Raw genomic sequence first — 13,879 nt, 5'->3', positions numbered from 1 at the left:
GCCTTGCCAACCCATTTGAAACTTCTGATCTCCAGATCTATACAATAATACATCTGTGTTTTTTTTTTATTTTTATTTTTTTAGGGACAGGTCTTGCTCTGTTGCTCAGGCTAGAGTGCAGTGGCATGGTCTGGGCTCACTACAGCCTCAAACTCCCAGGCTCAAATTATCCTCCTGCCTCAGCCTCCTGAGTAGGTGGAGCTACAGACATGTGCCACCACACCTGGCTAATTTTTTAATTTTTTGTAGAGATGGGGTCTCACTATGTTGCCCACCCTGGTCTCCAACTCCTGGGCTCAAGCAATCCTCCTGCCTCAGCCTCCCAAAGTGCTGGGCTTATAAGTGTGAGAGTCACAGTTCCTGGCCAATCTGTGTTATTTTAATGTTTAAGTTTGTCATAATCTGTTACAGCAGCAATAAAAAACTAACAAAATGACTAATTTTACTTCCAAACCCATTGTCTCCCTCCCTTAAAATAATTTTATCACAATAACTATTTTTATATTACAGTCACACACCACATAATGACCTTTTGGTCAATGACAAACTTCATATACAGTGGTAGTTCCTTAAGATTGCAATGGAGCTGAAAAATTTTTATTGCCCAGATATGTTAGAGCTGATCATGGTACAACACATTACTTACATATTTGTGATGATGCTGGTGTAAACGAACCTACTGTGCTGCCAGTCCTATAAAAGTATGGTACATACAATATGTACAGTACATTGTACTTGATAATGATAATAGACGACTGCGTTATTGGTTTATGTACTTGCTATATTATACTTGTCTTATTATTTTAAAGTGTCTTTTTTATACTTAAAAAAAAGTTAACTGCAAAACAGTCCTTCAGGAGGTGTTCCAGATAAGGCATAGTTACCATAGGAGATGGCAGCTCCATGCATGTTACTGCTCCTGAAGACCTTCCAATGGGAGAAGATAAGGAGGTGAAAGACAGTGATATTGAAGACCCTGGCCCTGTGTAGGCCTAGTCTCATGTGTAATGTGTGTTTATGTCTTTTTGTTTTTTGTTTTGTTTTGAGACTAGGCCTCACTATGTTGGCCCACGCTGGAGTGCAGTGGCTGTTCACAGGTGCCATCATATTGCACTGCAGCCTCGAACTCCTGGCCTTGGACAATCCTCCCACCTCAGCCTTCTGAGTAGCTGGGATTATAGGCTTGCACCATAGCACCTGGCTATGTCTTCATTTTTAAACAAAAAAGTTTGAAAGTAAAAAATAAATAAACAAAAATTTTTAAATAGAAGAAAGCTTATAGGCTGTGTGCGGTGGCTCATACCTGTAATCCCAGCAATTAGGGAGGCTGAGGCAGGCAGATCACTTGAGGCTAAGAGTTTGAGACCAGTCTGGCCCACATGGTGAAACTCTGTCTCTATTAAAAATGCAAAAATTAGCCAGGCATGGTGGCACACTCCTGTGTCCTAAGCTGTTTGAGAGGCTGAGGCATGAGAACTGCTTGAACTTGGGAGGCGGAGGTTGCAGTGAGCCAAGATCATGCCACTGCACTCCAGCCTGGACAACAGAGTGAGACTCTGTCTTTAAAAAAAAAAAAGAAAGAAAGAAAATGAAAAAGAAAAAACCTCACTGTAGTCTCCACCTCCTGGGCTCAAGCAATCCTTGCACCTCAGCCTCCTAAGTAGCTGGGACCACAGGCACACACCACCACACCCAGCTAATTTTTGTATATATATATATTTTTTTGGTACAGACAGGGTTTCATCATGTTGCCCAGGCTGGTCTTGAACTCCTGGGCTCAAGAGATCCTCCTGCCTCTGCCTCCCAAATTGCTGGGATTACAGGCATGAGCCACTGTGCCTGGCCTAAGTGTGCCACTTTATATCTTCTATAGTTTACTTTTACTGTACCTTTTCTACATTTAGGTACACAAATACTGACCATTATGTTACAACTGCTTATGGTATTCAGTACAATAATAGGCTGTCCAGGTTTGCAGCCTAGGAACAACAGACAATGCCATATATAGCCTAGATGTGTTGTAGACTATACCATCTATGTTTGTGTAAGTGCACTGTATGATGTTTGCACAACGACGAAATCACCTCATGATGAATTTTTCAGACTATATCCTTGTTAAGTAACGCATGACCTTAATCAGGAATGAGTCAGAGCAGTATTGTAATCTTGATGAAGATGTTGATGTAGATAATACTCCCATTTACAATGCACTTGCCAAATACAAGGCATTGCACTGAAAGCTTTACATACTTTATTTAAAAACATTTTACAACCTTTTAGGTAAGTACCATTAACCACTTTTACAGATCAGAAAACAGGGTCTATGAGGTGAAATAATTTGTCATACAGTGGTGATGTAAATATGCATATAATGAAAGAGAATAGGCAAGTCAGAAGTGATTTTTGTATTTCTTTTAATAGATTAAGGGTACTTACTATCAGCAAAAGAGTGAAAGTCTGACAGAAAAGAGAAAGATGGAAAGAAATGTGGGGATGTGCAATTCCTTATGTTGGTTGGTTCAGCAGAGCTTTGCCATTGTTCAGATGGAGTTTAGGCAAGAAAAAGACGACCAGCCATTGCTGGGTATTTGAACATCAGATGTTCATAAGGCTTAGGTATTCTTAAAAGAAAAATTTATTCTCTTAAAAATTCTGAAAAAAAGTTCTCTGTATTAAAACTTCATAATGAACATTGCCACATTGTATATTAGGCACAGATATTATTTGTTGGAGTTTTTGGTAATTGTTATTTTTGTAACTGGAATATTTAATATATGTTTTATATATATTTATTTTATTTATTTATTTTTTGAGATGGAGTCTCACTCTGTCGCCCAGGCTGCAGTGAAGTGGCGCGATCTTGGCTCACTGCAACCTTTGCCTCCCAGGTTCAAGTGATTCTCCTGCCTCAGCCGCCCGAGTAGCTGGGACTACAGGCACGTGCCACCACGCCCAGCTAATTTTTTGTATTTTTAGTAGAGACGGGGTTTCACTGTGTTAGCCAGGATGGCTTCGATCTCCTGACCTCGTGATCCACCCACCTTGGCCTCCCAAAGTGTTGGGATTACAGGCGTGAGCCACCGCTATATATTTTGCAAACAATAGCAAATCTAGAGGAAATTCTTTGAAGTAAGAAGCAGTGGTACTTAAAACTGGCTACTTGTATTTATCATCTCTGTTTCAGTTTTTTAAGAAATTCAAAATTTTTACAGAGAGTTGATAAAAACATTTGATGATCTGGGGTGCAGATGAAGGATGGCTGGTATTTGAAAAATAAATAAATAAAGGCCTTCCTTGATTCTTAATGTTTAGATTGAAGGCTTCAGTGGAGTTTCTTCCTCAGCCTGAATTCCAGTGATAATGTGTCTGTTCTTGACATGAGCAATAACTGGAGTACTTAGGATTAAACAAAACATTAGATGTGCCGGGCCAGAGGAGGTGAGGAAAGTCTAAAGTGATAAGGTGCTAGTCAGCTCAGAGTGGCTGTTTTAGATAGCGTAATACAGCAGACTAGAAACTTGTCGGAAAGGAAAGGTACCAGGCAGGAGATAAATGTACACCCACCTTAGCTAATGTAAGGAGCGGAAAACTCTATTTTGAATTTTTATCCTAAACATGGAAATAACATCCTTATGAGAAATTGAACACTAAATAGACATATTAAACCAATTTTGCTTATTGAGACATCTGTTCATTCATTTATTCAACAGCTATTTACTGAGTGGATACTTGGTAGTTTTTAGGCCTTAGAATTAACCCAAGACAAACTTGTGAGGTAGGAAGTTGCATTTCAGTCATCTCACTACTTTGCTCTTTCTTGAGACTTCAGCCTTCCCTTTCCTCCCTCAGGTTTTGGAGCTTAGAAATTAATAATATTAAAGCTTCAATGACAAGACTGTTTAAAATAAAAAATGGTTGGGCTGGGCACGGTGGCCCATGCCTGTAATCCCAGCACTTTGGGAGGCTGAGGCGCACAGATCACGAGGTCAGGAGATCGAGACCATCCTGGCTAACACGGTGAAACTCCATCTCTACTAAAAATACAAAAAACTAGCTGGGCGTGGTGGCAGGCACCTGCAGTCCCAGCTACTTGGGAGGCTGAGGCAGGAGAATGGCATGAACCCGGGAGGTGGAGCTTGCAGTGAGCTGAGATGGCGCCACTGCACTCCAGCCTGGGCAACAAAGCGAGACTCCGTCTCAAAAAAAATAAATAAATAAAATAAAAAGTAAAATAAAAAAATAAAAAAAATTGTTGTGTTCAGTGGGAGATAATGTGTTAAGGAAAGAAAGATGTTAAGTTCTACTACTTGTAGATAGGTGGAATTATTGTGTCCTTTGTATTGTTTTTGCTTTCCTGTCATAAGATATTCCTTGGTTTAATACCATAATAAATACATAAAAATACACATAAGAAACTAAACAATAAAAAGAATGTGTTAAATAATTTTTTTTTACCATTTCAGGTTTTTTTTCTTTCTAATTCAGTTAATCAGTCCTGCTTTGCTTGTTTGTCAAGGTTCTTCAACTTGCTTAAAAACTTTTTCAAATTGGTCAAAAATTAATCTTTCAAATTACTACAGGCTTACAAAACTTTTATGCACCATGCAAACATCATGAGATGTAGTATGGGAGGTAAGGAATATTTAACCTCCTTCAAACTTTAAGTATTGGACATTTGGATTGTTTTCCACTTTACCCCATTACCGACAAAATGGAGCAGATATAACTGATTAATATTTTTAACCAAATATTTTGACTTAAGTATCGAATTCCTTTGGGGTCTTGAAGGATATAATATACTATGAAAGAAAAGTAGAAGGTGCTGATGATACAACGAATTAGGAGGACCTATTTTGTCGTGGGAACTTTAGAGAAGACTTTTTGAAGAAGAGTCACATGTCCTACCTCAATCAGTCTACAAGCGCAAGGAAACAACTTAGAGTTTGACAAAGTCATATTTATAGATTCATTGCAGTGAGGGAGATCACACACAGAACTGTGAGGCATCTCACTCACCAAACAAGGACAAGATAATCATTATAGGATTTGGGGGAAGAGTAGAGTTTGGGTGAGATTTAAATGAAACCATTTAAGTGGCTTTTGATGAACTCAAAGCAAATCAGGAGTCAACATCAGGTCTGGGCAGGATCCAGGGTTCTGCTTCCTTGAAAACTAGAAAGTTAAGACAGATATGGATTATTGTGTCCAGAAGCCCTTTTCTTAAGCTCTGTGGCTGGAATGGAAATGGAGGCTGATTCTCTGTGTCAAAGTGTTTTAGAGTCTCCAAGACACTATGATGTTTTATGTTATAATAATATAATTTCAAATGACAAAGTTTCTTTTCTAATAGCATATAATTTTAAAGAACAAAGTTTCTTAGCAAGTAAGAAAACAGTAATCACTCAAAGAATGGGGTTGTTATGAAGCTTTATCGCATGTCTTTGGGATAACTAGTTTCCCGTAAACTTTGCAGCTAGTTTTATCAATGTTTATTAATCCAGCTTGATGAGTGATGGAACAGATTTTTACTTTCTAAGTCCCAGCAAAAGCTTCCCCTAAAAAGAGAGAACCAACCAAGAGACAGGGGAAAATAACTTTCTGAAAAGAACAAAAAAACAAGCATGAAGGTTGTGAGCTGGTTCTGGACACATTTAAGACCCTAAAAACCAATAGGACAATAACACAGGCAACAAATGATTTGAAATGATGGAGAGATAGGGGCAGATCTTTCAGGAAGCTGCTAGCCTTAGTTAGGATTTTGCATTTGATCAAAGAGTAGAGGGAAGTCACTAAAGGATTCTAATCAGGGGAATTACCGAATCTTCATCTTCTAAGATAGAGAATGCATTGTCATAGGCAATAGTGGAAGGTAGATGACCATTTGGAAAGTTGTTGCAAGAGAGGATGATAGTTTATACTAGGGTGGCAGCAGTAAAGAAGGCAGAAATGGAGAGATTCAAGACAAAATTTTAGGTAGAACCAAATGGTCTTAGTGAGAGTTTGAATGTGTAACAGGAGGGAGATGGAGTCAGGGATAATATCCAGGTTCTGGCTTGAATATCCGAGTAGAAGGTGGCATCATTAGGATGTGGAAGACTGGAGGTGAGGCAGGATTGATGGAAAAGAACAAGTACAGCTGTAGACATCTTACATTTGTGCGGCATTTAAGTAAGAATGCCTTGAAAGCATTTGGCTATTTGGATCTCAGGTTGAGAAGAGAGGATTGAGTTGGTGCTAAATATGGAGTCATAAGTATATATTCAAAGCCATGGAAAAAAATGTAACATGAGAAGAGAAAAAGGATCAGGACCAAGTCTAAAGGAACTACCAAATCCAGAGGTGAACAGGAGGACAGGAGCCAGCAAGGAAGCCCAGGCACCATGAAGATGGCTGAATTCACTTATGAAAAGCTTGGTTTGATGCTTTGATGTTAACTCAGTTGTACCTGTCATCAATTTCTTAGAGAATCGAGAGCTGAAACATATTCTGAACTGCCTTCTATTTTTATTCACTGCTTTGTATTATCTGTAGTCATCTAGTTAGACAATTCCTTTCCTGAAATGCCTGTGATGGAAGCCAGGAAGCATTTATTTCTTTGTGAAGCATTTGGAAAATATAAACATGGCCGGGCGCGGTGGCTCATGCCTGTAATCTCAGAACTTTGGGAGGCCGAGGTGGGCGGATCACGAGTTCAGGGGATGGAGGCCATCCTGGCTAACACGGTGAAACCCCGTCTCTACTAAAAAAAATACAAAAAAATTAGCTGGGCATGGTGGTGGGCGCCTGTAGTCCCAGCTACTCGGGAGCCTGAGGCAGGAGAATGGCGTGAACCTGGGAGGCAGAGTTTGCAGTGAGCCGAGATCGCGCCACTGCACTCCAGCCTGTGTGACAGAGCGAGACTCTGTCTCAAAAAAAAAAAAAAAAGAAAAATATAAACATGCAAATGACATCACAGCACTGAACAGATGTTTTAAATTGTATTTATTTATTTATTTATTTAGACGAAGTCTCACTCTGTTGCCCAGGCTGGAGTGCAGTGGCGCAATCTCGGCTCACCGAAACCTCCACCTCCTAGGTTCAAGCGATTCTCCTGCCTCAGCCTCCCGAGTAGCTGGGACTACAGGCACGTGCCACCATGCCCTGCTAATTTTTGTATTTTTAGTAGAGACAGGGTTTCACCATATTGGCCACCGTGTTGGCCAGGCTGGTCTCGAACTCCTGACCTTGTGATCTGCCCACCTTGGCCTCCCAAAGTTCTGGAGGCGTGAGCCACCGCGCCAGGCCATTTTTAATTTTATTTTAAGCCTATGTTCTAACCACATCATTTACCTGCAGGTCCTTGGATACAATATGTACTTTTGAGTCTGAGTCTGTGCTCACGTTGTTCCTTCTGCTTAGAATGGCCTCTCTTTCCCCTTCTCTACCTAATCAAGTCCCACTTAACTTTTAAAACCCAGCTCTAGTGGCATGCTCCTCTCTGAGCCTTTTGTTGTTCTAATAAGGCATAACTAATCACTCCTCCTAAATACACTCACAGTATCCAGCTCATTCCATTAGTACAGATCTTTTCATGTTTTACTTTGCTAAGGTATAGACAAATATTTATCTGTTTCTACCATTGGACTATAAGGTTCTTAAGTGACCATGAGTTATTCAACTTTACGTCCCTCATACAGAGAACAAATCTTGTTGAATTTACTTGCATGTAATTGGAGATGACATGGCAAAGAATAATGTGGATATACCCTGCTCAGCTTCAGATAAACGCTATGACATATGTAAACAAAATATTCAGCTGACTTTTAAACTTTACATCCAATTTTGACTTATATGGGATGTAAACTACATACATGTACATATGCTTCAGACCTTTGAACATGCTGCTTTCTGCTTGGCATATGCCCCTATCTTCTCTCTCCCACAAGTCCACCCATCTCTCAATTTTAGTTTATAGGCTTTTTTTTTTTTTTTTTTTTTTTTTTTTTGAGACAGATTCTTGCTCTGTCGCCCAGACTAGAGTGCAGTGGTACGATCTCGGCTCACTGCAACAACCACCTCCCAGATTCAAACGATTCTCGTGCCTCAGCCTCCCGAATAGTTGGGATTACAAGTGTGTGCCACCACGCCCATCTAATTTTTTCTATTTTTAGTAGAGATGGAGTTTCACTGTGCTGGTCAGGCTGCTCTTGAACTCCTGGGCTCAAGTGATCCACCTGCCTCGGCCTCCCAAAGTAAGCCCGGCCATTTTTTTTTTAAGAGATAATATCTCAGTCTGTGACAGACTGGAGTACAATGGCGCTATCAATTTTAGTTCTAACTAAACTGTCAACAAAATCTTTGACTACCTTCTCTCTCTACCTCAAGATAGCTTGCTCAATTGCAATGTCACCCTGCACTCTCATTTTACAACACACATCATCTTTTAGTTTCTCAGTAAGTGTTGCTTTCTCTCTAAAACTGAAAGCTCCAGGAGGCAGGGACAAAACCTGTAGTTTTTCTTTTCTTTTTTTCTTTTTTCAGCAAAGGGAGGGCTGATTTTTTAACTTTTTGAAAATAGATGAGAGTAAACAATAAAATAATAAAACCTCACATGCCATCGCTCAGCCTCAGTAACCATCAACCCATGGCCAATCCTGTCCCTACTGCAACCCTGCCCATTCCCTACACTCACACATTATTTTGAAGTAAGTCCCAGACAACATATGATTTTATTTGTAAATATTTCAGTCTGTTTCTGAAATGACTCCTTTTTGTAACATAACCACAATGTCATTATTACACCTAAGAATGAATAATACCTCTTTAATATCATCAACTATCCAGGCAGAATTCAGATTTTTAATTATCTCTTTCAGATAATCTTTTTAATGTCTTTTCTTGAATCAGGATACAAACAAGGTTCACACATTGAGATTGGCTGGTAGTCTATTGCCTCTTTTTACCTACCGATTCACCTTCCATTTTTTCTTTTTGTTTCATCATTTATAAATATAAATACTATTTTTTTAATAGCTATGTCTCCAGTTCCTCACCCAGTCTTGGTCATAGCAGGTTTTAGATAAATATTGTATTTGATGAATAAATGAATGAATACAAGTAATGCATAATTGAGAAATCTCAGGAGATACCAAAAGAAATGTAATTTAATAATAATCTTTGATTTCTCTGATCTCATATTTCTTCAATGTTCTCTAAATTTAAAATTTTATTTGATACATAATAAATGCATACTTTTGAGGCAGAAAGTATTATTCTCTGAAACATTTCTAAGAAATTAATTTACCCTGGAATTGTCATAATTAGTTAATTTTAACTACTTCCCCTATATAAAATTGGTGACTTGGGCAGCAAGACAAAAAAGATTTCTATTGTTAAGTAAGACTTATTTTTCTTCCTCAAGAAATCATCACTAGTAAGCATTGCAACCTTTACTTTGCTATTGTTAGATGTGGCAACAACTCGTGCTGGACTCGAGAAAATTGTGCAAGCTTGAATTAAATAATTGCTTCTAAATTTGCTTATAAGGAAGTTTATTGTCTTACCAGGGACTAACACTACAAATATGGAAATGGAGTCAAGCAGTGACTCAATGTAGATAACATAATTGGAAACTGGGAGAAAGAATGTTCATTCAACAATAGAGAAAAACTAAAATAAAAGTTAAACTTTACTTCATCAGTGCTGGGTCCAAATTAATTAATGAAAACAGAAATAAAACTATGCTTCCTAGGATAATATTGACAGTATTTTTAAAAGTTTATTATTTTTTTAAAAGATTATTATATGAAGAGTAAAAGTCTTTCTATCTCTCTAGCCTCCCTTATTCAGATTTTCAGAGGTAAAAGCATTGTTTCTTATATATCCAGGCATTTTCCTATCAGAATGTCCAACATATGTATATTTATATATAGTCATGCACCTCATCATTACATTTAGGTCAATGGCAGGCCACATATATGATAGTGGGTGGTCCCATAAGATTATAATTGAACTGAAAATTTCCTATCATGTAGTGACATGGTAGCTTTCATAACCTGGTAACACAGCATATTGCTCACAGGATTATAGTGATGCGATGCAGACAAACCTACTGCACTGTCAGCTATGTAAAAGTATAGCACATACAATTATGTACAGTACATAATACTTAATAATGATAATAAGTGACTATGTTACTGGTTTATGTATTTACTATACTATACTTTTTATCATTATTCTAGAGTGTACTCCTTCTACTTATTAAAAAAAAGTTAACTGTAAAACAACCCCATGAAGAGTAATATATTCTAGATACACTTCTGTACTTGCCTTTCACACAGTTGATCATGTTGTTCAAATTGTCCAGATTTGGGCATTAGTAGCTCCTTTAAGTTGGCTCCTATGTCTTGTAGACTTGGCCCCCATTATTTTGTGAACATGTCTTTACTTTCTGGCACTTTAAATGGTCTAAGCTCATCTTGCATTCCTCCTGCTCTAGTCTGGACTCAGTCATTTCCCCAAGGAGCTCTGGTTCCTTTCATCGAGAATGGTATTTAGAAACCAAGATCTGGAAACTAGTTGTGCTCATTGCTACTGGGATCTCACTGCATGTATATCCATGAGTTCACACTGATATTCCTGCTCTGATTTCAATCTGGAGTTTGTGCTACTTCACAATTTCTCTATTTTAACTCTTTTATCTGACAGAAAACTGGCTCTCAATATCCACAGTGTATTTCTTAATTACTCAATCCTAGTATATACATAAAGTAGTTTCAGAAATACTAACCCATACCCTATGAAAAACAAATTTACTAAAGTACAATATTTTCATACAGTTCTTTCTGTTTTTAGCCTTCTAGTATATGGTTAAAATAATGTTCTCCAGGTTATGTTAGATAATTCTTTTATTTTTTATCCCATTTAGTATAATTATGTCATTTATTTGTAATACAGTTGGGCTTATTTGTTACTGCTTATATTCCATTTTGGGTCTTCCCTTCCCCAACATCCTGGTTAATTTTAATTATTTATTTTTGGGGGGGGTGAAACATTACCATATTTATAGGAATTAGAGCTATGCATATAGGAATACTCTGAGTGTGTCACATCTCTCTAATCATTTCTACCCATTTTTATTCCCCAATTTTTCCACACTGATCCTACTTCACCTCTGTAGGTGACGAATCTCATTTGTTTCTAGTTTAACTTTCCAGTATGTTTTTCCTCATATATGTGGATATATGTATATTTTCTTATATATACTTCTTTCTTACATGAAGAGTAGTATACTCTAGATATTCTTCTGTACTTTGCTTTCCACATAAAAATATACCTTGGAAATCTCTGAATATGAATCCATAGAGCTCTTCCTCATTTATTTTATAGCTGCATAGTGCTCTCTTGTGTGAATTATTAGAGTTTATTTAAAAACCACTGTTCTATATATATTTAATTTGTTTCTTAAATTTAGCAATTATATATAATCTTACAATGAATAAACTTGTACATATGTTTTTCATATTGTTGGATATGTATCTTCAGGGTAGATTTTATAAGTGAGATTATAGGGCTCCTTATGTAGTTATATTAGGTATTGCCCTTGAGAAGAGTTGTAGCAGTTTGTATTCCTTAACAGCAATGAAAAGAGTGATTATTTTCCTAAGATCTGGCTAACAAAATGTGTTGTCATATTTTAGTTTATTACATTTTATTAGTTAAAATTTTAATTTTTACCCATCTGATAGGTGAGAAATAATAGCTTAGCATTTTTTTAGTCTGCATTTTTGTAGTTATGAATTTGCACTTTACAGGTATATATATATTTTTTTCTTTTTAAAAAATTGTATTTTAAGTTCTGGGGTACATGTGCAGGACATGCAGGTTTATTACGTAGGTAAATGTGTGCCACGGTGGTTTGCTGCACCTACTAACCCGTCACCTAAGTATCAAGCCCTGCATGCATTAGCTATTTATCCTGATGCTCTCCCTCTTCCCAACCCGCTGACAGGCCCGAGTGTGTGTTATTTCCCTCCCTGTGTCCACGTGTTCTCAATGTTCAGCTCACACTTAGGAGTGAGAAACATGAGGTGCTTGGTTTTCTCTTCCTGTGTTAGTTTGCTGAGGATGATGGCTTCCAGCTTCATCTGTGTCCCTGCAAAGGACATGATCTCATTCCTTTTTATGGTTGCGTAATATTCCACGGTGTATATGTACCACATTTTCTTTATCCAGTCTACCATTGATGGACATTTGGGTTGATTCCATGTCCTTGCTCCTGTGAATAGTGCTGCAGTAAACATACACATGCATGTATCTTTATAATAGAATGATTTATATTCCTTTTGGTATACACACAGTAATGGGATTGCTGGGTCAAATGGTATTTCTGGTTCTAGATCCTTGGGGAATCACCACACTGTCTTCTAAAATGGTTGTACTAATTTACATTCCCACCAACAGTGTAAAAGCATTCCTTTTTCTCCACAGCCTTGCCAGCATCTATTGTTTCTTGACTTTGAAAAGTGATTATATGTATATTTACGGATCACTTTTTCAACAGCCTTGTTAAGGTTGTGGAGACAAAAACCACCCCATCTTGGATGCTAATCCACCATGTTGACTTCTGATTAGACCCCGTCCCATGAATAACTTCTGGTTTCTACTTTATTTACTGTCCCTAGTATAAGATCAAAACAACCCTGATGTTATCACACAAATTATAGGCTAGGACACACATAGCATTTTCGCCTGTTCTGGAGGGTTGCCTTTAATCATTTTGCTGGAGCATGTGTACCCTTTCCATACGGTACACAAACCTTGGGTCTGGGAAATAACAGTGTGGAGATCTACCTGTCTTGCAGTCATCCAAGATCACACTTCTGTCCATAAGTTCCTCAATAAATCACCCATTACTGACGAACTGGATTTGTTCACTTCCTTCTTTGGTTTCTGGGCTTCTTCAGCATTTGGGAATAGCTTTGTGTGCACAGCCTTTTCACAGAACAAAGATATGACCTACTTTCTGTTTCTATAGAGTTGTTAAAGCCATTTGTGTGTCTCTGTGTGTGTGTGTGTGTGTGAATTGTCTATTGATGCCCTTTTCCCACTTTTTCTAATGGGTGCTTGGTGCTTGATCTCTTAATTTCTAACAATTATTTACATATTAGGAATATTAGCCCTTTTCCTGTAATATACGTTGAAAGCATGTTTTTAACCTGGTTGTCAGTTGTCTTTTGACTTTGTTTATGATATTTATCATGCAGTTTATTTTTATGTTACTAGATTCATCAGTCGTTTATAAATGGCTTTTAGATTTAGATTTATAACCATTGCCAACTGCTGGCTCCTCCAGAAACCACCAAAATGGTTTACTGATGAACAAAAACCAAGTTTATTGCTCACTGCAGTAAGGAAGATGACTGTCTTCACATAATCTTAGTAGCCTCAGAAAAGGGAGTCAAGGGTGGGATATTTGTAAGGTTTGGGGAGTCTGGTTCTAAGGTATGTCTTTCAATATGAGGTGTGCAGTCCTGACTGGGATAGGGTAAAGTTTGGATTGCTGGATACAGTGAGGCAAGACCTATAAAGCCAGCCTTGAAAGGTAAACAGTCACTTGAAAACCCAGTTGAGTGATCTACTGTTCTGAAAAGAAGGCTGTTTAGCCCGATGAGGCTGTATGAGTACAGATACATAGATCGGAAAGTTTCCAAGACAAAAAAGTAATTTGCAACTTTACTTTCTTAGGCAAGGATTTCTTGGAATAGTAAAGTCATCTTAGTGCAGACAGTTCCTAATCTTTTTATTTTTTATTTTTAGAGACATAGTCTCTCTGCATCCATTAGGTTGGAATTCAGTGTTGTGATCATAACTCACTGAAATCATAAGCTGGAATGCCTGG

General features: G+C 37.8%; 1 non-coding gene across 28 annotated transcripts in view; it reads right to left on the bottom strand.

Moving 5' to 3' along the window:
* LOC112204612 (uncharacterized) overlaps positions 1-13,879 on the bottom strand; it is a 229,242-nt gene that overhangs the window by 127,696 nt on the left and 87,667 nt on the right. The window contains exon 6 of one of the 28 annotated variants that reach the window (XR_010146968.1): positions 4,937-5,172. The exons of 25 other annotated variants lie outside the window; for them this stretch is intronic. This is a non-coding gene — a transcript (uncharacterized LOC112204612). Of the gene's footprint in view, positions 1-4,936; positions 5,173-10,868; positions 12,269-13,879 lie in introns of those variants that run through there. 2 more of the 28 variants (XR_010146962.1, XR_010146965.1) reach the window with 2 other exon arrangements.

This window comes from Pan troglodytes, chromosome 8 (assembly GCF_028858775.2).
Source record: "Pan troglodytes isolate AG18354 chromosome 8, NHGRI_mPanTro3-v2.0_pri, whole genome shotgun sequence".
Taxonomy (NCBI): Eukaryota; Metazoa; Chordata; class Mammalia; order Primates; family Hominidae; genus Pan; species Pan troglodytes.
The sequence above is the reverse complement of the archived record's forward strand: the minus strand, read 5'-3'. Positions and strand labels throughout refer to the sequence as shown.